Here is a 22,446-nt window from a genome sequence, read left to right as displayed (position 1 = left end):
TGAGGATGCATGGTCTGGCGGGTGTTCCTTCTGTTGTCTTTTTTTCCCTCTTTCCCTTCCTCCTTTATGGAGGTGCCCTTATTCCGTTGGGGTGCGTATTGCTTAGTCTTTGTGATGGGGCTTTTTGACCACGTCTTCTTTGTTTGGGTGGGGGCGGAGGTGAGTGTGCGCGATTGATTGTTGCCACTGTCGCTATTTGATGGTCTGATCCTGTTTTTGTCCTTTGCTCGATTTGATTATATGGCTTCATTTTATACGTTGTGTTTATAAAATGGCGGCTTGCCGCGGTCCCTCCCTTGTATTCTCGTATACGGCCCGTTATTCTTTTGGTCCCCTCCCCGTGCTAGAAAATTTAACCTTTATTATCCTGCTCTTGCTGGACGCTCGATGGTCTTTCTTGTTTCACCAGTGCTCCTGATGTTATATCCTGTGCAGATCTTCTTTTTGTATGCTGGTTATTTGACCATTCTGTTTCTGGCCAGCCCGTGGGGTTGTAGGCCAGTATTTGTGAGCTTTCATTGTCAATAAAGGTTTAAAAAAAAAAAAAAAAAAAAAAAAAAAAAAAACATCCATTTATTTGCATATACAGTTATACACACACTACCACTTTACTTTTAAGGAAACTTACACATACTTACTCTCTTAAACAATCACCTATAGAAACATATACTAATTTAAAAAGGAACTCTTACAATCCCTCACTCTCACATATACTCACTTATATACATCAATATTCACATATACTACATTAAAACATATGTAGTTACTGATAAAGACACTAGTGAGAAAGTCATTCACTCACTAACATACACATATACACACTCATCCACCCATACAGTCCTGCACATGTGCTGTATTGAAAACACATACAGAGAGTCAGTCATTCATGCATCTATGTGCTAAGTAATACTCCCACCAAACCATACAAACACTTATACTGATACTAAGAAAAACATCTAATAACCCATATACCTACACATGTAGCTACACACCCACCCATGCAGCCACTTATACACAAAGTGTTACATTAATACATATATTTAAATATTTAAACATTACTCACTATTATTTATTTTTCAGAAAGACACACATTCACTGGATGGTGTCATCAGTGATGTCACTGACCATGTCATGAGTGATGTAATATGTGACGTCATCAGCAGTGCATTGCACGCGCAAGATAGTGAGTCCAACTAACTATAACGAGGGAATTTCAATGGTTTTATGAGAGTAAAATTCCCAGCTAACTATAACTGGTGTAAAACCTGTGTTTTTTTCAGTGAATATATATATATATATATATATATATATATATATATATATATATATATATACACATATACATATACATATACACACACACACACACACAATTTATTTAAAGAGTTTCATATAGCGCTGGCTAGACCCGAAGGTATCAGAGCGCTTTACATGAGAATCAACAATGTAACAGACAAATTCAACAAATTACACAGTACATCAACAAATAAGCAATACAATTAGGATGGGAGAGAAAGGACAGAGAGAAGTAGTGGAGGGAGCAGGGGAGGTGAGAAAGGGAGGATAAGGGAAGAGAAAATAAGGAGAGACGAAAAGAAGTCTGTCTACAGACCGACTGGGTAGCTGACGACCAAGGAGGCAACCCACGGCCTATCTCCTCTATAGCTAAACAAGGTAGCTCCATCGGGCGCCAGACAAAATAGTTCAGTCTCAATACATTGAGTGTGGAGAGAAGGAGAGACATAAAATAGAGGGAGGATGCGGGAGGAGAGGACTGGAGAGATGAAAGGAAGTGGAACAATGTGGTTAACAATATAACAGAAAAAGATAAACAAATTACACATTACATCAAACAATCAGCAATACATTGGGAGAGGAGAGAAAGGAGAGAGAAAAGTAGTGGGGGGTAGGGAAGGTGCGAGAGTGATGATAAGGGAAGAGACAATAAGGAGAGACAAAAATAAGTCTGTCTAAAGACTGACTGGGTAGGTGATGACCAAGGAGGGAATCCACGGCCCATCTCCCCTATAGCTAAACCAGGTAGCTCCATCGGGCATCAGACAAAATAGATTACATGTGAAAAATTCAATAGGTTTAACAATTTTAAAATGTATGCGATGGCAACAAGGTGAAACAAACCTCTAACCGTATTGATTCCTAGAAGCTAAAAGCATTAACTTTTAGTGAGATTTCTACTTCTAATGCTGTTGTACAGAGAGCTTTCAGCATTGTGGAGTCTCACAAGAAGTAAACGAAGATGAAGGGAGTTTTCTAGTAGTAGAAACTTGTCAGTGCTGTCCATACCGGCTAGTGCTCAGCAAGGCATTCAACTCAAGGAACAGTTCTCCAGGTAGTTGATCACTTCTTCACCATCAGTGTAAAGATATGGAGGCCAGCTTTAGGAACCATGTAGTGTTACCGCCACAATAGTCAGAAGAGCTCATATTTTATCAGGAAGGATGATCCCCAGTACAAGCACTACAACTTCAAGGTCACATTATCTAATTGACCTGTCTTAGTGATTTTACTCTCCTCAATTTGGGAAATGTACACAGTTTTGTACCTCTCTCGATTATGTGGTTTGCTTTCTTGTGATTTTCTTTTGTCCCGAACTCTGTAAAGCACTCAGATACCCTCACAGGTCATGTTCGCAGTAAATACAACTTTATAAATAAAATTTAAATAAATTGGACAACTGGTCTGGTAGTCATAAGTTGGAATGGCACCATGTCTGCTTTCAGGCCTGCGATATAGGTGCAGGTTATGAACATGATCTTTGGGAAAGGCCATTTGGGACTCAAGTTGTCAAGTGGACCTTTCTAGGTCAAGCCTAGGCAGCGCGAATGCACTGTCTTCGAGCCATGCTGTATTCACTCTGTGGGGTTAGACCCCACCCACAGCTTTTGATTGGCTTATGCTAGTGTTATTTAAATAACGTTGCTTCTAAGTGGTTAATGTTCCATGTTTGTCCCACCTTTTTCGTAATTGTGATCTTCCATGGAGTATCCCCACAGGATTTGTCCTCTTCCACTTCTGTCGTTGTATTATGTGGCTTGGGAACTTAATTCTTTTATTTGTACCAAAAAAAACAAACAAAAACAGCTGTTCCTCACGTCCGCCGCAATTCAAGTTTCTACACGGTGCAGACTTATTTCTGCTTGGTTCCTTTGAGGCGGTAGAGTAGACCACTGCTCATAAACACTAAAAGATAGTACTGTTATGCAAAAGCAGTCTGGAAACTTGGCAACTCAAAACATAATTAGACATTGTATTGAGTAATTGGAAGCAGCGGCTTCTTGGTACGTAAAGTATATTTTCAACAAAATCTGCATGCCACACCCATTCATTTGAGCCCTCATGTACCCACTGTGTTACTAATAAGACCAACAGGTGCTAAAAGGTCCGCACATTTATGAATGCCTTTTTTTTTTTTTTTTTTTTTTTTTTTTTAAGGTGCCAGGCTCACTGAATTCGATGTATCCTAGGGCAGCTATTACAGCTGCTACCATTCCAACCAATCCCGGTGCGACTCACAGGCAGGCGCCCGCTTGATCCAATGGGAGAACTAAAAAGTTGGGCCAATCAAAGTCTGCACCCCCTCCCTCACCCAACTCCAGAGGCGCAACGGACTGCTTAGGAAAACCGGAAAGGGCCAACTGTGAAAAATGGCCATGCGTTTGAATTTACCTCCGCTCGCCTTTCACCAACTAGGAGTGTAATTATCTCTATTGCGCATTTGTGCATATTAACAGCTTGCCATCTCAAGGTCTAGTGACAGTTCGGGGTTTGTGCCCTATGCATTAATCAACAATGCAATACAGTATTATGTAGACTCTTGCCCCTCCATAACTTTATGCCCCATTTAACATGTACTGTTAAAGTAAAAACCCTGTGAAATCAACTTCTCATGTGAGCGTCAATAGCAGATAGCAGGATGAGCACTAAACTTTGAACTGATAAAAATTCCAAGCAGCCTTGTTCCATTTCCAGCATAGTCAGCCAAACAAGTCTCAGACAGCAAGCCAGAATAAAGCTCTTGCCATGCAGTCAATCTCAAACATTCAAGGCAACACTCAGTGCGTGGACTGTGACATGCAGAGCAGTACACTCCTGTAATGAATGTGGCAATTGGCTCCCCCTTTGTGCAGTTTGCTCCATGGGTATGTGGTGAAAGGGGAAACGCTGCACTCTGGCAAAAGAAATGACTGGTGCATGGCAGTGTGGTCAGTTTGTATCGTACTCTTCATTCACTCCATCTGCCACTTAGAAGCATCTTTGCTCTGGCATGTCCCCGTCTTTAGATGTTCACGGTAACTTTTCTAGATGCTGGCTCTCTGCCTTTCTTATTGTGTGAAATGTTTATTTGCAGTTTGCATCAACCTTTTATTCATGGGGAACTATTTTGTTCATTGCAAGTTCATATACTGGATCTCATTTCTTTTACAATTGTAAATATTACTAATTTTTAAGAAGACTGATAACGTTAACTGTTGGTTATTTACTCAGGTAAGGCAAACAAGCTGTGATCAGTCCAGCCGTTCAAGCGCCAAAGGCTTAGTTCATTGCAGTCAAACAAGTGTAACATACCAAAATACATATTGGGATACTTATAACCCAACTTAGAGTCGTCAGCCAGAATGGATTCCGGACAGTAGCCACGACTCCAACTTATATTAAACTTGTGGGTACCCTAGTCTGTGCGAGGCTCTCATGCTTAACTTTAGGGGACCGTCCTGGGCCTCTGAAATCCTCCCCCCCTCAGTCCAAGCCAGACAGGAGCAATTAATTCAAGTTTGCGTGAAGGGCTACCACTCAACCCGCAACACTAGCCTACTTAGAGGCTAGCAGGGGCTGGGAAGAAGTTGCATGTAGTAATTGACTGCCATGATCGCCTAAATGCCTAAATGTTTGGATGGTCTTGTAGGAAGGTAGATCCCCGACTATGGTTGCCCCCAACTTTTTGCCTGGTGTTTTGCTGGTTTTCTGACTTAGTTGACCTGGGGCCCTGCTATTCAGGACCCCAGGCCTACTGCTCTCTCTGTAAAATGGATTCCATGTACCTTAGGTACATATCTAATTGTATACCGAGTCACCTTATCAGTCCCTGTACAGTGTACCTTAGGTACCCAGGGCCTAGGTGTACCCAGGGCCTACCAGGGGCTGCAGCATGTATTATGCCACCCCTGGCTGGCCATCCAAATCTGACACAACTGGCTGCACGACAGCTGGGGCAAGGTGGTGTAATCACCCTTTGCTTTAGATATAGTATTCCTATATCTAACCCTAAAATGGACACATATATTCCTATCAGTCACTCCTATGGCAGGCCTTAACAATCCTGAAGGCAGAGTGCATGGAATATTGTGAAATGGTGCTCTGGCATGAGCTGAGCCCGTTTGCAGCTTGCGGAACCAAGTCCTAATAGCTGTTCCATGATAACGCATACCATATACTCTTAAGTGCATTATAATCCTCGCGGTTATATGCCAACTCTGGTATCGCTTTATCAAAACATGTCGAGTAAGGTGTCATACGAATTGGAATACTAACCCCTCGCCAATTCTGGCGACGGGGTTGCCATTCCACCCTTCTAGAGGGACACGACATGTTGGTAACCTGTAACCCCGGTTAAAGTCAGACTTAGCCTCAGCTCCACAAGATGGATGCTGCCACCGAGACACAAGTCTGCCCTCCTGCTGCTGGGAGTCCTCCCAGCACAGGAGGCATGGACAAAGGGTTTCCTGCCAGGGGCGGTGCCAGCACCGTCCCAGACAGGATTTTGTGTATCCTAGGTAGGCAGGGCTTTAGAGGAAGGTGACTGCAAGTGGCACCCCGGTGCTCACTATGCATAGGCCGGCTTGAACCAGTTCCAGGGGCACTCCAGCCCCTGATCTGGGGAAAGCCCGCCAAAGGAGAGGGGTGTAACCACCCCCCTCCTAGTCCCACCCATAGGGCAGGACTTAGTCGCGTGCCAGCCCCCTTTTGCAGGATAAAGGTAGGAGCAGCCCCCCTTCCAAACTAGATCATCTTTGAATCGTGAACCAACTTTCCACGAAAGGAACTCAAGACTTCTCAAGATTTCTCCCTTGTGACTAAGGAGTAGTCACCCTGCAGCAGCAGGCACCATCCAAGCATCGCGGTCTGCTGCAAGTCTCTCCTCCGGATCAAGACTGCCCAGCACGACGAGAACCGGCTTCCCTGGCACCTCGGACCTCTACCTGCATCATCAGCCCAGCTGTGATTCGTGGGTGTGACGAGACCTCGAGGGACCGGCCATCTTCCAAGACTGCACGACGCTTGACCAGCACGACTCCCGAGTGACCCTCGACCGAGTGCTTTGGGGTAAGAGAAGCCCCAACCCTGAGCAGCTCCAGCACCGAAGTTCAGCTCCCCTGCATCCACGAGATCTGCGTGGGGCCTTTCTGCTCTTTGCTGCTCACCGCGTTGTCCAGGTCGCTTGCCCGTTGGCTAGTGGCCCTCTGACGACGAACTTCGACGACAAACACCGCTGGTCTGGTTGCTCCAGACTGGCCCTTGCTCCCCTCCAACAGAGGTGCACCCTGGACCCTCCTGGTCCACTCCAGACGCCATTTTAAGTCCACCGCGTGGGCTTGCATTTGCCAAGACTTGTTGCCCCAATCCTGGGTCCAGCGACATCGACAGCAGATATCTTCGTGGGACAGCTCGCACCTCCATCCTGGTCGCCGACAACGCCTCCTGGTCCGAGAGACTGCAGAGCCCAGCAGCGCCCACTCACCTGGTTGAGGTGACTTCGCCCGGTGCCACTCTGGTGCCCACCTAAATCACTGGCTAGTGATTCAGAACTTGGTCCCCTCTGCTTACAGGTCTTCCTCTTCTCCGATCCAGGCTTGGATCCCCAAGAACTTCTTCACTGGTCGCCTGCCAGCAACTTCTTTCTTCAGGCTCCTGGTTCTTCAACGAGGGTTTCCGACGCAACTTGAACCCTATGCAGCCGCAGCCCCTGGGCTAGGTAAACTGAGTACTCCGGTGCTCCAGCATAGTCCAACACCCTAAGTGTTCGGATCCACTCTTGTTTTCGACCCACCTAGTCGGGTTCGCCCGAGAACAGTAACTTTGTGATTGCTAGTATTCCTAGACTTGTTCCCGCATTACGCGTGAGAGTTCCCACTCTGCACACGGCGTCCCTAGGCCCCCTGCTTCTAATCCAAGGGTTCAGCATTGTAGACCTAGCGTTTCTACAGTCTAGAAAAGTAGTACTTACCTGCTAGTAATTTCGTATTCCACTTCTTGTGTATATGGTTTTTCGTGCCCCTCGGGCATTTGTGTAAATTGTGCGACTTTAAGTATTTTCTTAAGAGTTTTGTTGTGTGCTTAGCTCCCTGTCTCATAAAGAGCCAGGGTAGTCTTGTTATAAATAAATATACTTTATTTTTGATAACAACTTGTGTGGTGTCCTTTCACTTGGTGTTAAAGGGGTAATGTGATGGTAAAACAGCTGGCTTAACACGCCCTCTAGAGTCTTAGCCTTAGACTGCTCGTATCCATGCTACTAGGATAGCTGGTCTATAAGGTTGACTTACAACCAATCATCAATAAGGGTTGTTTGGACTGATACATAGTGATCACTAGAATAGTGAGCACTGCATATCAGGCCAACTTCTCACAGGTCTCACTCAAGGAATGTACTTTTCCATATCTTTCTGCTCTGAAAGCACTTGTTGATATCAGAGTTTGATGAAAGATATGTATTCAACAGACATTATGACCTCAATGTCCTCTTCAAACTGCAGACCTAGCTACATTCCCTGCAGTGTAGATGGCTCAGCGAGTTGAACGTTTGCTCCTGGAATCTCGTCTGACCGGTTGGTTAGGAGTCTGAATATTGTATGGCCAACTCAGCCTCTCTCACTTGTGAGGTTGATCATTTGATTGCAGTTAGCTTGCAGTTAGCTTACTTAATTGTAACACCTGGGATAACAGCTTCAAAATGGCAATAATCTTATTATAAAGGGCAATATAATAAATACTGTAGTGAAGCGGACGAAATGCCAGATACCAAAAAGACCAAACTAGGAACGTGACACTGACTGTGATGAAAGATTAAACCCTGCTAGTATGAGAAGAACTAAGTAAATATACAACTGAGCTCTGAAATTTACATGCTAAGTGGAAACAAGCATTTGCAATGCAATAGGTCTCGCATTTATGCGAGTTTGACCTATTGGCATTGTAAATCACAATGTCTTATTTATGTTTTGGTTTCTGAAACAAATAAAAAGGCAGTCATTTACAATGTCAATAGCTTAAACTGGAGTAAATGCGAGACCTATTGCATTGCAAATGCTTGTTAATATTAAACTCAACCCTAACGGTGAGTGGGTGACATGTGAATTCTACACCTTGTAGAGTCCTGTCTTTTTGCAACATATACACCATTTCACATACATTTTATAGTGTTATGATGTAAAATGCTCAGACATCCTCAACTGGTTTGCAAGGAACCATTGCAGGGCCCTAATAAAGAATGCAGTTTCCTGGTGCACTATAAAGTTATCATTTACTATGCTGTAAAAGTCAGTATAATAGACTAAATGTATGTGGTGTAGAATGCACAATTTTGTGCCATCACCCCCTCCCCCCCATTTTGGGGAAGGGGGGGGGGCACAGCGCCCCGAACCCCGTCTGTAGTGGTCAGACTTGCACACTGCACTCGCTGTGCACCGTATGGGACTGGCCTGACCATGTGCCACGGCTGCTTTGGGGTTCCCAGTCAGGCCCTTGGTTTGCACCCCTCCCTTGTTACGTGACCCCCCCACACCAGAGATCCACAGCTGGTCCACAGATAATTCCTCACTGTAGCACAGGGCAGGAATGCTGCTCCCCCAGACCTGCAGTACCAGTGCGACCAGATGCCTGCACCGGGCCAGTCACGTACAACCACTCGGCACCATAAATCACCTCTGGCGTGATCAGCAGCAAAACAGTGTTCAGTGCACGCCCGGCTCAGGTACCCCAAAAAATTAGAACCTAGTGCTGGAAGGGGGCGCACCCTCAGCATACAAACCCGGTATTTACTACTTCACCGCCCCTTATGTTCATTCATAATTATACCTCTCCCGTCCACCTAACCCCCAAACTATGCTCTCCGGGCTCCTAAATAACAACAAGCATTGGAAATGCAATAGGTCTCGCAGCATTAGAGTTAGTGCTTTTAGAATTGTTTATGGGTTTTTTTGTAAATCTTTAGCATTTTTGTTTCCTGTAGCCAATGCTAAAGAATTAAAAATAAAAAACCATAAACATTTCTAAAAGCTCTAACTCAAATGCTCCGAGACCTATTCCACTGTGTGAGGGTGAGGGGTTGAGGGTGAGTGAGGGTGAGTGAGGGTGGGTGAGGGTGAGGGTGAGTGAGGGGTTGAGGGTGAGTGAGGGGTTGAGGGTGAGTGAGGGGTTGAGGGTGAGTGAGGGGTTGAGGGTGAGTGAGGGGTTGAGGGTGAGTGAGGGGTTGAGGGTGAGTGAGGGGTTGAGGGTGAGTGAGGGGTTGAGGGTGAGTGAGGGGTTGAGGGTGAGTGAGGGGTTGAGGGTGGGTGAGGGTGAGTGAGGGTGGGTGAGGGTGAGTGAGGGTGGGTGAGGGTGAGTGAGGGTGGGTGAGGGTGAGTGAGGGTGAGTGAGGGTGAGTGAGGGTGAGGGGTTGAGGGTGAGTGAGGGTGAGTAAGGGTGAGGGTGAGTGAGGGTGAGTAAGGGTGAGGGTGAGTGAGGGTGAGTGAGGGTGAGGGTGAGGGTGAGTGAGGGTGAGTAAGGGTGAGTGAGGGTGAGGGTGAGTGAGGGTGAGTGAGGGTGAGTGAGGGTGAGTGAGGGTGAGTGAGGGTGAGTGAGGGTGAGTGAGGGTGAGTGAGGGTGAGTGAGGGTGAGTGAGGGTGAGTGAGTGAGGGTGAGTGAGGGTGAGTGAGGGTGAGGGTGAGTGAGGGTGAGTGAGGGTGAGTGAGGGTGAGGGTGAGTGAGGGTGAGGGTGAGTGAGGGTGAGGGTGAGTGAGGGTGAGGGTTTGATGTTGAGGGTGAGGGGTTGATGTTGAGGGTGAGGGGTTGAGGGTGAGTGAGGGTGAGGGTGAGTGAGGGTGATGGGTTGAGGGTGGGTGAGGGTGAGTGAGGGTGAGGGTGAGTGAGGGTGAGTGAGGGTGAGGGGTTGAGGGTGAGTGAGGGTGAGGGTGAGTGAGGGGTTGAGGGTGAGTGAGGGGTTGAGGGTGAGTGAGGGGTTGAGGGTGAGTGAGGGGTTGAGGGTGAGTGAGGGGTTGAGGGTGAGTGAGGGGTTGAGGGTGAGTGAGGGGTTGAGGGTGAGTGAGGGGTTGAGGGTGAGTGAGGGGTTGAGGGTGAGTGAGGGGTTGAGGGTGAGTGAGGGTGAGGGTGAGTGAGGGTGATGGGTTGAGGGTGGGTGAGGGTGAGTGAGGGTGAGGGTGAGTGAGGGTGAGGGGTTGAGGGTGAGTGAGGGTGAGTGAGGGGTTGAGGGTGAGTGAGGGGTTGAGGGTGAGTGAGGGGTTGAGGGTGAGTGAGGGGTTGAGGGTGAGTGAGGGGTTGAGGGTGAGTGAGGGGTTGAGGGTGAGTGAGGGGTTGAGGGTGAGTGAGGGGTTGAGGGTGAGTGAGGGTGAGGGGTTGAGGGTGAGTGAGGGACCGCAAAGCTATGGGGGGCAGAAATACCACAGGAGGGGGCTATAGCATAAATACCACTGGGAGTTGATAGAGCGGGAAAACGGCCAGAGATTTGCAGGGCAGAGAGAGCACCACAGCGAGACAGCAAGGTGCGAACTGTGTGAGATATTGTGACCGGCGCACGGTGGGGCATTCCCAGGGTAGAAACGCACTGGGACAGTGGCAGGACAGAGAACCCGCGCGAAGCTGGAATGGCAAGAAGATCTCTGGGGTTGGTATGGGTTGAGTACCACTAAGGCTGGTAGGAGGGGTGTACCACGTGAGACTGGGGAGTGTGAAATAGGAGCAGCTTTGTGAAAAACGCCGGAGGGTGGTCCGTGGAGAATTTGGAGATTATTGAAAGCATGGCGGCGCCCCCAGATGTTCTTGTTCTGCGTACAGTGTTGTGGACGCGCAAATAGCCGGAAATCCGTGAATTGCTCACGGCAGCAGCGGCGGTGTTGCAGGACTCCTGCATGGTGCTTGCCAGAACTTGGATAACTTCAGAGAATACGGATAAAGTACATTTCAATGCACGCAGGAGACTCCAGGAAAAGGTGCAAGGCGCACCGAAAATGGAACTGCCTGACAGGATGCAGATTTAGAAGGTCGCGTGCCAAATGCAAATAATTAAGACAGTGCTGCATTCCGTAATGTAGCCCGTGAAGCAGCATGCTGGAACAATGACAGAGGGATCTGCTTAGCAAAACAGTCATTCCAGGGAAAACAGCATGACCAGGCGAGAGCAGAATGCTGTGACGCACTTAAAGCAGGCATGGAAATTCTGCCAGGCTAACTCAATCTATCTTCGATGATTCAAGTCTCTTCTGCAGGTAAAGATTACGAAGCGGACGGCACATGAGCGTTTGTTATAATGCAAACCGCTCGAGCTAACTCGACAGACGTCTGAAGCAGGACCAGGGCGCCTAGAAGACCACCCGAGGTGATACACAGTGGTATGCAAGGGATGGCACCCACTCATTCGATCTCACGCAGGTTCACATAATAACAGCTCTCTAACACTCTAGGTCAAATTTTGAAGTGCATATTAGGGAGTCAGGGAGGAGATATGGTGGTGGTGGGGGGGAGGGGGGGTAGTGTTGCTAAAGGAGATTTTGAAAATCGTCAGGTCATTTAAGATATAAATGCGCGAGCGATAAGGATTAACACAACCAAGAATGGGGAAATGAAGCAAAATACACGCAGAATGGGGCAAGTGGCAAGACAAACTTGAAACAAAAGGGGGAGGGTAAGGGTTCGTAGGCATGCTATAGATGCCGATCCTGCCACGCCTCTGTAGCAAACTAGAAACTATATGGTAGGCAGGGACATTCGGAAAGATGTCAGCTACTTTAGGCAGTGTTCTATCTACCGTAACAGCATAAAAAATGTTTTTAAAAACGGTTCGACTTAATGGTTTGACGGTAAGAGCTGTAATTTTAAGTACTGAAAATAGAGCTTGTGCAAAATTCCATGAAAAATAAACTGGAAATCTTTAGATTTATACAGCAGCTGAGGAAATTGCCCACTTATTTTCATTTTTTTCATTTCAAAATACTTATTTTTTTTCACGCTGCATACAGACATGTAACATAATTTTGTTAAAGATTTGATCCAAACTTCAAGTTACCGGCAATATTTTCCATTATACAGAAAACCATGGCAGTTCACAGCAGCTGTGCTTTAATGTACAACAAATCAGGAATCTTTTTTTATTCCACTGATACATTTGCCTTTTAGCGGAATTGGAAGTAACATTTTCTTAACAGCTAAGGTGTGTTTAAATTGTGCCTGTGGTGGTGGGCCCGCACACTCGATGGTGACCCAGAGCTAAACAGAGAAAGACAGAAAACGAAGAAAGACCGAGGAAGATATAGATAGAAAAACAGTCACAAAGGAAGACAACAAAGATGAAAACAAGACGGAGGGAAGAGAGGGGAGGGGGGAGGAGAAATGCGACACGGCGGGAAGGGGAGGGGGCGGAGCGGGTACAATAAACAAGACGGAGGGAAGAGAGGGGAGGGGGGAGGAGAAGTGCGACAGGGGAAATGCGAGACGGCGGGAAGGGGAGGGGGCGGAGCGGGTAAACAAAGACGGACGTGCACGCGCTTTTAAGCTCAATGCGCATGCGCATTGAGCTTAAAAGTCACGGGCACTGCAAGGAATCGCCACGATTCCTTGCAGTGTGGATAAAGAGCGGATAAGTCCCAATACTCTCGCCTTGCTCGATGCGCATGCGCATCGACAGGCGAGACCTAAAAAGGGAGACCAGGGACAGCATCATTCCCAGCCTTGCTACCACGCTGCATACAGAACAAGTGCCTGGGTTTAGTATAAAGTCATTCTCCACTCTCAGAAAAGTGCATCTCCATGTTACACATAGAACAGAGATAATTTTGGTGTGTGTGTGCGCGCCCCAAAGAGTGAAAAAAACGACATTTGATCTCCAATCCTCCCCCCCTCAAATCACGCAGTCTGCTGCCCAACCCCAGTACTGCACAGCCGGTTAGATACTATTTTTTATTTATAGCTCACCCCCGTTATCGCCTCGTAGCGCTAGATATCAACATATCTTGACCACAACATTAAAACTCCACAAACGTTTATTCTTCATTTAGGGAATCACCCGGTTAAAATTAAGTAGGGTCCCGGAGGCCTATGCTAGTGACCTCATAATGTTATACTTAGTTCACCAAGCTGCTTCAAGGAGCTACGCTGCGCTCCTACACCGACGCCGCTCCATCTTAAGAATAAGACAGCCTACCTCGCCGATGGGTAGCTAGCACCTCCAGCACGTCCACAGGAGAGCACCAAGGGTGTTCTTATTTCGACCCACAGGACCTAACGTACCTACTTGGAGGTTGAGACTCAATATAATACTAGTCACTGATCTATGTGATATTACACCCCACCCCCCAAGCAACAGCCCCTAAAATGCTCACTCAGAGGACCGCAGAAAGTATTTTGGCTGAGTGAGGACCCCAATTATATACACTCGGCTGAGGGACCCCAACCTTGACAAGCGGATAGAAAAAGGCGCCTGTTCGAGTGCTCCGAAGGACAGCGAGCAGTACCAATTAAAAGTAGGGTCACAAGACAAGCAACAGCCTAAACCCGAAAACGTTACAGAAACGTGATCCATGCAGGAACAAGCGAGGCGACTCCCTTTAAAATACTCAAAGTGCTGTAGTGCGATTTAAATCATCCACTGGCTTACATCTCAACAAATAATCAATAAAGAACTGTTCCCACTACCTGCACAAATGCTATGGCGAACAAAGAGTGCCTACGAAATGAATTACTGAAAACCGTGACAAGAAGAAACGGTTCACAACCTCTTTCCTTCTTTCATTTAGTTGCTTCCCTGTGAATGGGATCCCCCCCAAAAAAAACAAGCATTGGAAATGCAATAGGTCTCGCACCATTAGAGTTAGTGCTTTTAGAATTGTTTATGGGTTTTTTTTGTAAATGTTTAGCATTTTTGTTTCCTGTAGCCAATGCTAAAGAATTACAAATAAAAAAAGCCATAAACATTTCTTAAAGCTCTAACTGAAATGGTCTGAGACCTATCAATACAGGAAGGGAACTAGGTTAGGACAATATTTTACGGGGTCCAGTGTACTTGTCCTATAGACTAATGACACAGAGGGATGTACAAAAGTTCCCCGGGAAGAGTGATAGAGGGGTGTGTGTGTGCTAGTGAGTGGGGGGAATCCCCTAGTTGGAACTAGAACCCTCACACACCCAGCAAGCTAGGTGTCATGCTTCATCATATGGGCTCTACTCCTCGTCAGACTGGCGCTGCAATGTCTGACGGGCTCCCGAAACCGGGGCTCTTTATCGGAGATCTTTTGTTCCCGCCATATGGTGCATGTGTGTGAGAGGGCCTGGGGAGTGTGGTCGTGACGTGAGTGTTAGGTTAAAAAAGGTGAGTCAGTCTACATAAAGAATTTATTCTCGTAGTAGACTCCCTTGGTTAAAAACAAATGAAAGTGGTGTGGGAGGGGAGAAACAATGACCCCAGTACTATTAGGGTCTATTGGACTGCTACCCTCAATTATTGGTCGACATGTTTCTTGCCTGATGGCAATTCTTCAGGACCTAAATATGATCGTACCACACTGTGAAAATGCTAGTGACAAATATATATACATAAAAGTGAAGGGTTGAAACTTGCAGGTATGTCTATGACCGTATTATAGTCAAAAATACCAAGATGCAGGCTAGTCAGTCCTGCTGCAGTTTGCATATTTAGGTCCTGAAGGTCATTGTTTCTCCCCTCGTTTCAGGAGCCCGTCAGACATTGCAGCGCCAGTCTGACGAGGAGTAGAGCCCATATGATGAAGCATGACACCTAGCTTGCTGGGTGTGTGAGGGTTCTAGTTCCAACTAGGGGATTCCCCCCACTCACTAGCACACACACACCCCTCTATCATGGTCTGAGACCTATTGCACTGGGTGAGGGTGAGGGTGAGGGAGGGTGAGTGTGAGGGTGAGTGTGAGGGTGAGTGTGAGGGTGAGTGTGAGGGTGAGTGAGGGTGAGTGTGAGGGTGAGTGAGGGTGAGTGAGGGTGAGTGAGGGTGAGTGAGGGTGAGTGAGGGTGAGTGAGGGTGAGTGAGGGTGAGTGAGGGTGAGTGAGGGTGAGTGAGGGTGAGTGAGGGTGAGTGAGGGTGAGTGAGGGTGAGTGAGGGTGAGTGAGGGTGAGTGAGGGTGAGTGAGGGTGAGTGAGGGTGAGTGAGGGTGAGTGAGGGTGAGTGAGGGTGAGTGAGGGTGAGTGAGGGTGAGTGAGGGTGAGTGAGGGTGAGTGAGGGTGAGTGAGGGTGAGTGAGGGTGAGTGAGGGTGAGTGAGGGTGAGTGAGGGTGAGTGAGGGTGAGTGAGGGTGAGTGAGGGTGAGTGAGGGTGAGTGAGGGTGAGTGAGGGTGAGTGAGGGTGAGTGAGGGTGAGTGAGGGTGAGTGAGGGTGAGTGAGGGTGAGTGAGGGTGAGTGAGGGTGAGTGAGGGTGAGTGAGGGTGAGTGAGGGTGAGTGAGGGTGAGTGAGGGTGAGTGAGGGTGAGTGAGGGTGAGTGAGGGTGAGTGAGGGTGAGTGAGGGTGAGTGAGGGTGAGTGAGGGTGAGTGAGGGTGAGTGAGGGTGAGTGAGGGTGAGTGAGGGTGAGTGAGGGTGAGTGAGGGTGAGTGAGGGTGAGTGAGGGTGAGGGGTTGAGGTTGTGAGTGAGGGTGAGGGTGAGTGAGGGTGAGTGAGGTGTTGAGGGTGAGTGAGGGTGAGGGTGAGTGAGGGTGAGGGTGAGTTAGGGTGAGGGGTTGAGGGTGAGTGAGAGTAGTTGAGGCTGAGTGAGGGTGAGTGAGAGTGAGGGTGAGTGAGGGGTTGAGGGTGAAGGTTTGAGGGTGAGGGTGAGCACACAAGCTTAGGAGTATGTCTTAGCACAACTTGCCCTCACCAATCACCTTTCACTTCTCAGGGCCTATGGACTTTCAAGGCTACAGATAGCATCTGCCATGTGCCTTAGAGGAACATTTATGTTTTAAAAATGTATTTGACAAATAATTATCGATCCATAGTTCAGCGCCGGCGAGATTATGCATTTTTGATATTTTTTGTTGCTGCACAGGCACTCGTGAGCATCATCTTTACCAGACTATACTATGGGTGGGCCGAGAGTTAGGCAGTCCAGGATCTGGGTGTTGCCATTTTAGAATGGCCCCTTACTTGCCAACTGATGGAGAATTGTTGGGTGGTCTCACTACTACTCGCTGATCTTGTAATTCATGCTCTAATACAAATGAACACTAAATAGCTTTTTATTCACCATCTCAGCAAGAGGCCAACAATTGAATAAGCAGAGTGTGAACCCTTCAGTGAACAGCACCAGTGTAAGTTGTGGATGACTTGAGGATTGTCGCTCATATTTTAACAGATTCGTAACTATTTCACATACATCTTTTTAGTACGAAAGATTCGCTGTTTTTTATTTTCTCATCTCTGATGCATTTTACTTGTTTCTTTTCATTCCTGCATAAACCATAGAGCCAACTCGGCACAAACGTGTTATAATGTGGTCAGAGGGAGGGGCACTAGATGACGAGATGTGGACTACCGCCACATTATGCAAGCTTGCCAGAGCCTCTGTGCCTTGTGGTAAACTACAGCTGTTCTTGAAGTGCTCAGAGCTGCTTCTTCATTCAACGTAAGCCATCGCTTCACTCCAATGAGAGCATCTGAGCATCCTGAAATTGACGTCCTTTGCATAATAAAAGTGTTTACATACCTCAAGCTTCTTTCTCTAGGATTCTTTCTGTAGGATTTCCTTCTGTTTCCTGCTCAATGGTTTCTTCAATGAAATGTTCTTAATTGCTTGTTTCTTTGCTGATTTTTTGGAGAGCAGAACTAGAGCACAGCTTGTAGCTACTCCTTTCAGTCTTTCGTCATATTTCAGTTACTGGTGCGTGTACTGCATCATTGAGGCACACGGCCCTGGTGCTGGGTGTGCAGGGTCGATTTTTACATTGACACAAACATGGGAAATAAGTGGTGCAAATTGAAATTATACTGTTTTCGTGCATGCTATTTAAAAAACAAAAATACGCTATTCCCTCAAAGTTATTACCAGCAAAATAACGAGAGTGTAGTTTGCACAAAGCTCTAAAATAGCACTGGAAACAAAGACAACAAGTGAAAGCAAGTTGCGGTAAAGCGGGTTTGGGCTTTCATTTAATGTTATTCCCGAAATGTGCTCCAGGCAACACGTTAATCTCTTTGTACGTCGTGTTTGTGCTGCATATTTGGAGGCTTGACAATAACATGCTAGTTGGGGCTGAGTAACACCAAAATGGTTAAAGGGACTGTAAGAAGGGACGGTGCAAGGAAAACAAACTGCGAGGGGCGGAAGGAAGGAGACAATGTAAAAAAAATTCAAATGAAAAGAAGCGAGACGGGTCAATTACATGTTCCCTCCAAGCGCAATGCCGCTGCCAGCAGCGGCAGAGCAAGAAAGTCAGCACAAACAAACGGTGCGAAGAGGTGGCTCAACATATAACGATGCCGACTTTGGAGAAGGAGAACAGGGTTCGAGCCTCAGCGTGGGCGGCATCATTAATTATAAATTAAATAAACTGAGATCTCCTGCATATTAAATATAAATAAATAAACAGCGTGCGTGGGGTGAGGGCAGGAAGCTGCCAGATATGGAAATACCAGCATCAAAGAAAACAAGACGGAGGGAAGAGAGGGGAGAGGGGAGGGGGGAGGAGAAATGCGACACGGCGGGAAGGGGCAGGCAGGATGACTCAGGGGAGGGGGCGGAGCGGGGCAGAGCGGCATGTGGGTGTGAAGAAGCCGGGCCTTTGAAGTGAAGCTAAGCTTCACTTCAAAGGTGTCGGAGGAATGCGGGCGGCTGTGCACGCGCTTTTAAGCTCAATGCACATGCGCATTGAGCTTAAAAGTCACGGGCACTGCAAGGAATCGCCACGATTCCTTGCAAGTTAGATAAAGAGTAGATGAGCCCCTATAGTCTCGCTTGCTCGATGCGCATGCGCATCGACAGGCGAGACCTAAAAAACAAACATGAACAAGCCCGCGAGTGGAGCCTGCGCGCGCCAAAGCGAGACATCTGGTTTCAATTATCACGCCTGTGTCTGGGCACGATAATTGAAACCACATGGCAGCCGCGCGGGTAACCGACACCAATAGGCTATGGGCGGAGCAATGCGCCCACCTTTGGCCAATTGCGTGCTGTCTTTGTTAAAAAGACGCACGCGAAGGCCAATAGCTTGGGGCAAAAGTAAAAGCACACATGCAGCGAGCATCTGAAGCTTTTTCTGAAAGCCCGTACATGAAGTCTCGCTGCACGAGCACTGCAACGCTAGGCGCGAGACCTAAAAAGGATAAAGTTGAATATTTGGCATTAGCACGCGTGTTGCTCTTTTTAGATTTTGCTTCACAAAAAACTGGGAATCCCGACTTAAAAGCATAGGGGCCCGATTACGATGGCAGGAAGTCCGCCAGCGCTGAGGATTGCCGGCCCAGCGGACTTCCCGCCATCACCCTGAATATTCCCACCGCTAACTGAGGATGGCGGTGGGAATGGGAAAGGTACCGCGGCAGACGGAAATACGTCCGCCGAGGTCCCACAAGGCGGGCCTTTTCCGTCCGCCTTGCGGGACCAGGTACAATGGCGGCAGTGGCGTGCAGGCACCGCCGTGGGCATTAGGATGCCTGTCTTTTTTGGCCGCAAAAAGACAGGTGGTTAATGGGTGCTGCACGGGGGGGGGGGCGCGTATCAGAAACTATGGTAACCCCCTGCAAATTTGTACTTACAAAATCACGACATGTTTAACATTGTGGCGCATCCTAATTTGTATGGCGGGACCGCCGCACCTATGGCGGGTGGTCCCTTTTGCAGCTACGATGGCGGGCGGACTTTGTCCGCCCGCCATCATAATCGGCCCCTTAGTCCTTGGTACACTTGAATTTCTGTCTCCGTTACTAAAAGCCTACATTTGGTCTAGCTTCATGATAGCGGGACAAAGTAGTATTTACAAAATATTTTGCGCAAACCCGGTCAGATATTGCTCCTTATTCTTGAATGGCATGTTTTTTACTCAAGCAAGTTTCTAGTTTGTTGCCCTTCTTGAACAGCTTTAGCCCCAAGATATTTGCTGTGTTACATCAATTGGCCTTTTGAAACTACTGGGAATGGCAATTGTCTATCAGTTTGTGATCCATTTGGAAAGTATTCAGCTATTTCACTCCATTGAATTGGAGTTGTCTAACATACATAGTGCTAAAAACATCTTGGCAGCCGTTAGGTGTGATGTATTGCCCACCAAAGAAAACTGGAGTATGATCACATGTACGCCTGAATCTGTTCGATTTGATCTGCTTTATTGTTGCTTTTGGGGACTTATGCCACCTCTATGATGACGCTAAGAGGTAGCATCTTATTTCAGACACCAGAGATGGGTTTTGTATTCCCTCACTCGATGTTTACCCGTTACATAAAAATAAAAATTAAAAATCACAATGCTCTCCAATGTTTAGTCATGAATTAAATTTACAAGTTACAACCATAATTTTACACGCTCTTCATAAATGTTGGCTCAGCGATTCGGATCACCCCACCATCATCAGGGCTAAACAAATACAATGTAAAAACTTTACAAACTGTAGTATCTCTCCCCCACCATGGTGCAAAACCGCAACTCAGTTCACACAGTTAAATGGCAACTTTTTGACTTGCTCGCCAAATGGCTCATGGTTAAAACTCTTGTTTCCCTATCCCCGCATTGCATGTGTCTACTATATTTTTGTCCTCATATCTTTGTTAATGCTGTGTAACGGTCTAAACAGTTTATGAATACCAATGGATCATTAATGCGCAATAAGGCATGCTATGCTAAATATGTGCGCAACTCCTGCTTTCTGTCAGGGCGCACTGCCTGGCTGCATGAAGGTCCCTCTGCATTTATTGAAGAGGTTTTAGTATGGGTTTTAAAATTGGACTAATCCATGGGGAGATCTCCAAACAGTTGCTTTTCAATACACACACACACATATATATATATATATATATATATATATATATATATATATATATATACACACATACATACATACACACACACACACACACACACAGGTATATACAAAAAATTAACCTGAGATATAAAAAAAATACACAAATAAATTAGCTTCAAGTACAGCAACACTTCAAAGTCTGATTGTATACAACTATACATCTTAAAACCTTATCTGCCATATATATGTATACCCTATGTAGTCGTGTATCTATATATTTGTCACTCTATTCCTACTGTAGAGGGGGAAATAAAGCAATACACTACTGTCTCACCCTATACCTCTCATATTCTCTACCTCCACTCAGACTCATCCCAAACCTCATTCTACTACTATGATCCAACAACAACTTTCTAGATTCTCCCCTCATTCATACTTCTTGGCTCACCCCAAACCACAGTTTACTACTATAACCTCCCAGACAATCCTTTCTAAATTCTTCCATCATCTATCCTCATTTTGCCTTATCCCAAACCCACTTCGCTACTATGATCTCACTAATCCCTTTCTAGAGACTCTTCCATCCTCCCATCTCTCCTTTTACTCATCCCAAACACCATCTTGCAACTATGATCTCCAAAATAACTCTTTCTAGACTCTTCCCTCCATTATCCTACTCAATCCAACTAACACTCACATTTCCACCATTCAGATTAACTTATATTTCCCTATCCTAATCCTTTTGGGTTCCGGAGTAGTGTGCTACTCGCAGAAAAGCGATTTCATGCATTGTATGGGGTAGTAAGTACTATATACATACAATTACAACACCTCTTAATGGAGAGGGAAGTGACAGGGGAAGTATCCTTCCAGGAGTGGAAGTTATGGTGTTCTCAATATACTCCTGATTGCAAAAACAACAAAAATAATGGAATAATTAGGAAAGCCTTAGACATGAGGCTACACAAGTAGATTGGTGTAGCGCTTCAGAATGATCAAGTTCACGGATGACATGCCTGCAACAATAGCATCAAATTCCTCAGAACCAGCGAACTGAAAGATGCACAATATCCCACAAACCAATACATCAGAATTGCCTTAGATTCCCACTAGGTGTAAAGCATCATCAGGTCAAAATGTTACCATCTTGAATTAAACGTACTCTAAGATTGCTCCTGACTGAACTGTATCAGTAGTAGCAGCACATGAGGAAATAGGTAGGACATGCCCCCTTAACGATAAGTGGCAAATAATTTTTTAAGATTTACAGTTCTGTATGTGTCTTAGGCAAGAAGAAATAAATAACCCTTGTACAACAGTTGAAGTTTGCAGCTTATAAAAATAATAATCATCATTGATCAAGTGAAAAACTCTTCCAGGACGTGATAATAAAATCAGATCTCTGCCTTCCGCCGCCCACAACCCCCAAGGAGAAGAGGAGGGAATCACCTTTTTGCAAAGGGTGATTGCCTTTTATCAGACATCACAGACTGACCTCGAGCGAGGTTGGTATACGACAACAAAATCAAATGCTTCTAACATAGGGATTTAAAGGGGAACTTAAAACCAAAACACCAGGTGACCAAGACTAGAGCTGCATTTCCAGATAGGGTAATTTACTCCTCAGGATAAATGATCAGCACAGGAATACATTGAAACTCAGAACCGCTTGATTTGCTTTCAATAGCTATACAGAACTAATGTGCTAATCCAAAAGGAATTTTATGAAATAGGATGGGACAAGATCACCTTGACTGGGGGGGGGAAGGGACCATGGCATTTCACTGGGCATCAAAGAGGGGGATAACATTCACAGCACAACATGTAACGGGAGAAGAATTCTACTTACAAGATGCTTTATAAGTATGTTGTTTCACACAAATAAGGATTAGAGAATTAAGCCATTTAGTAGTACTTTCCGAGATGGCAAAAACTGAAAATCATATGCATTCCTTTCCAATACCATAAGCATCCGGTAGATTGAATTCACTGCAGTGAATTCACACAGAACCAATTCACATTTTCCCCCACAAGTGCAGACGCCCACTGTGAAAAGATCACATGACCGCCGATAGGTACTCGCGTATACACACACACGCGCACGTAATGGAGTCTTTGACAGCAGCCCTATAAGAATAAAAGTACATGCCAGTCTACACCAGTTTGAGAAGCAATCATTCAAACGAAGCCAAGTTTAATGCATGCAGCAGGCTTATAACCAACAATCAGGGCTCGAGTTGGGGGGGGGGGGGGGGGGGGTACACGCAG

This window comes from Lissotriton helveticus, chromosome 9 (genome assembly GCF_964261635.1).
Source record: "Lissotriton helveticus chromosome 9, aLisHel1.1, whole genome shotgun sequence".
Lineage (NCBI taxonomy): Eukaryota > Metazoa > Chordata > Amphibia > Caudata > Salamandridae > Lissotriton > Lissotriton helveticus.
Note: the sequence above shows the minus strand (reverse complement) of the source record.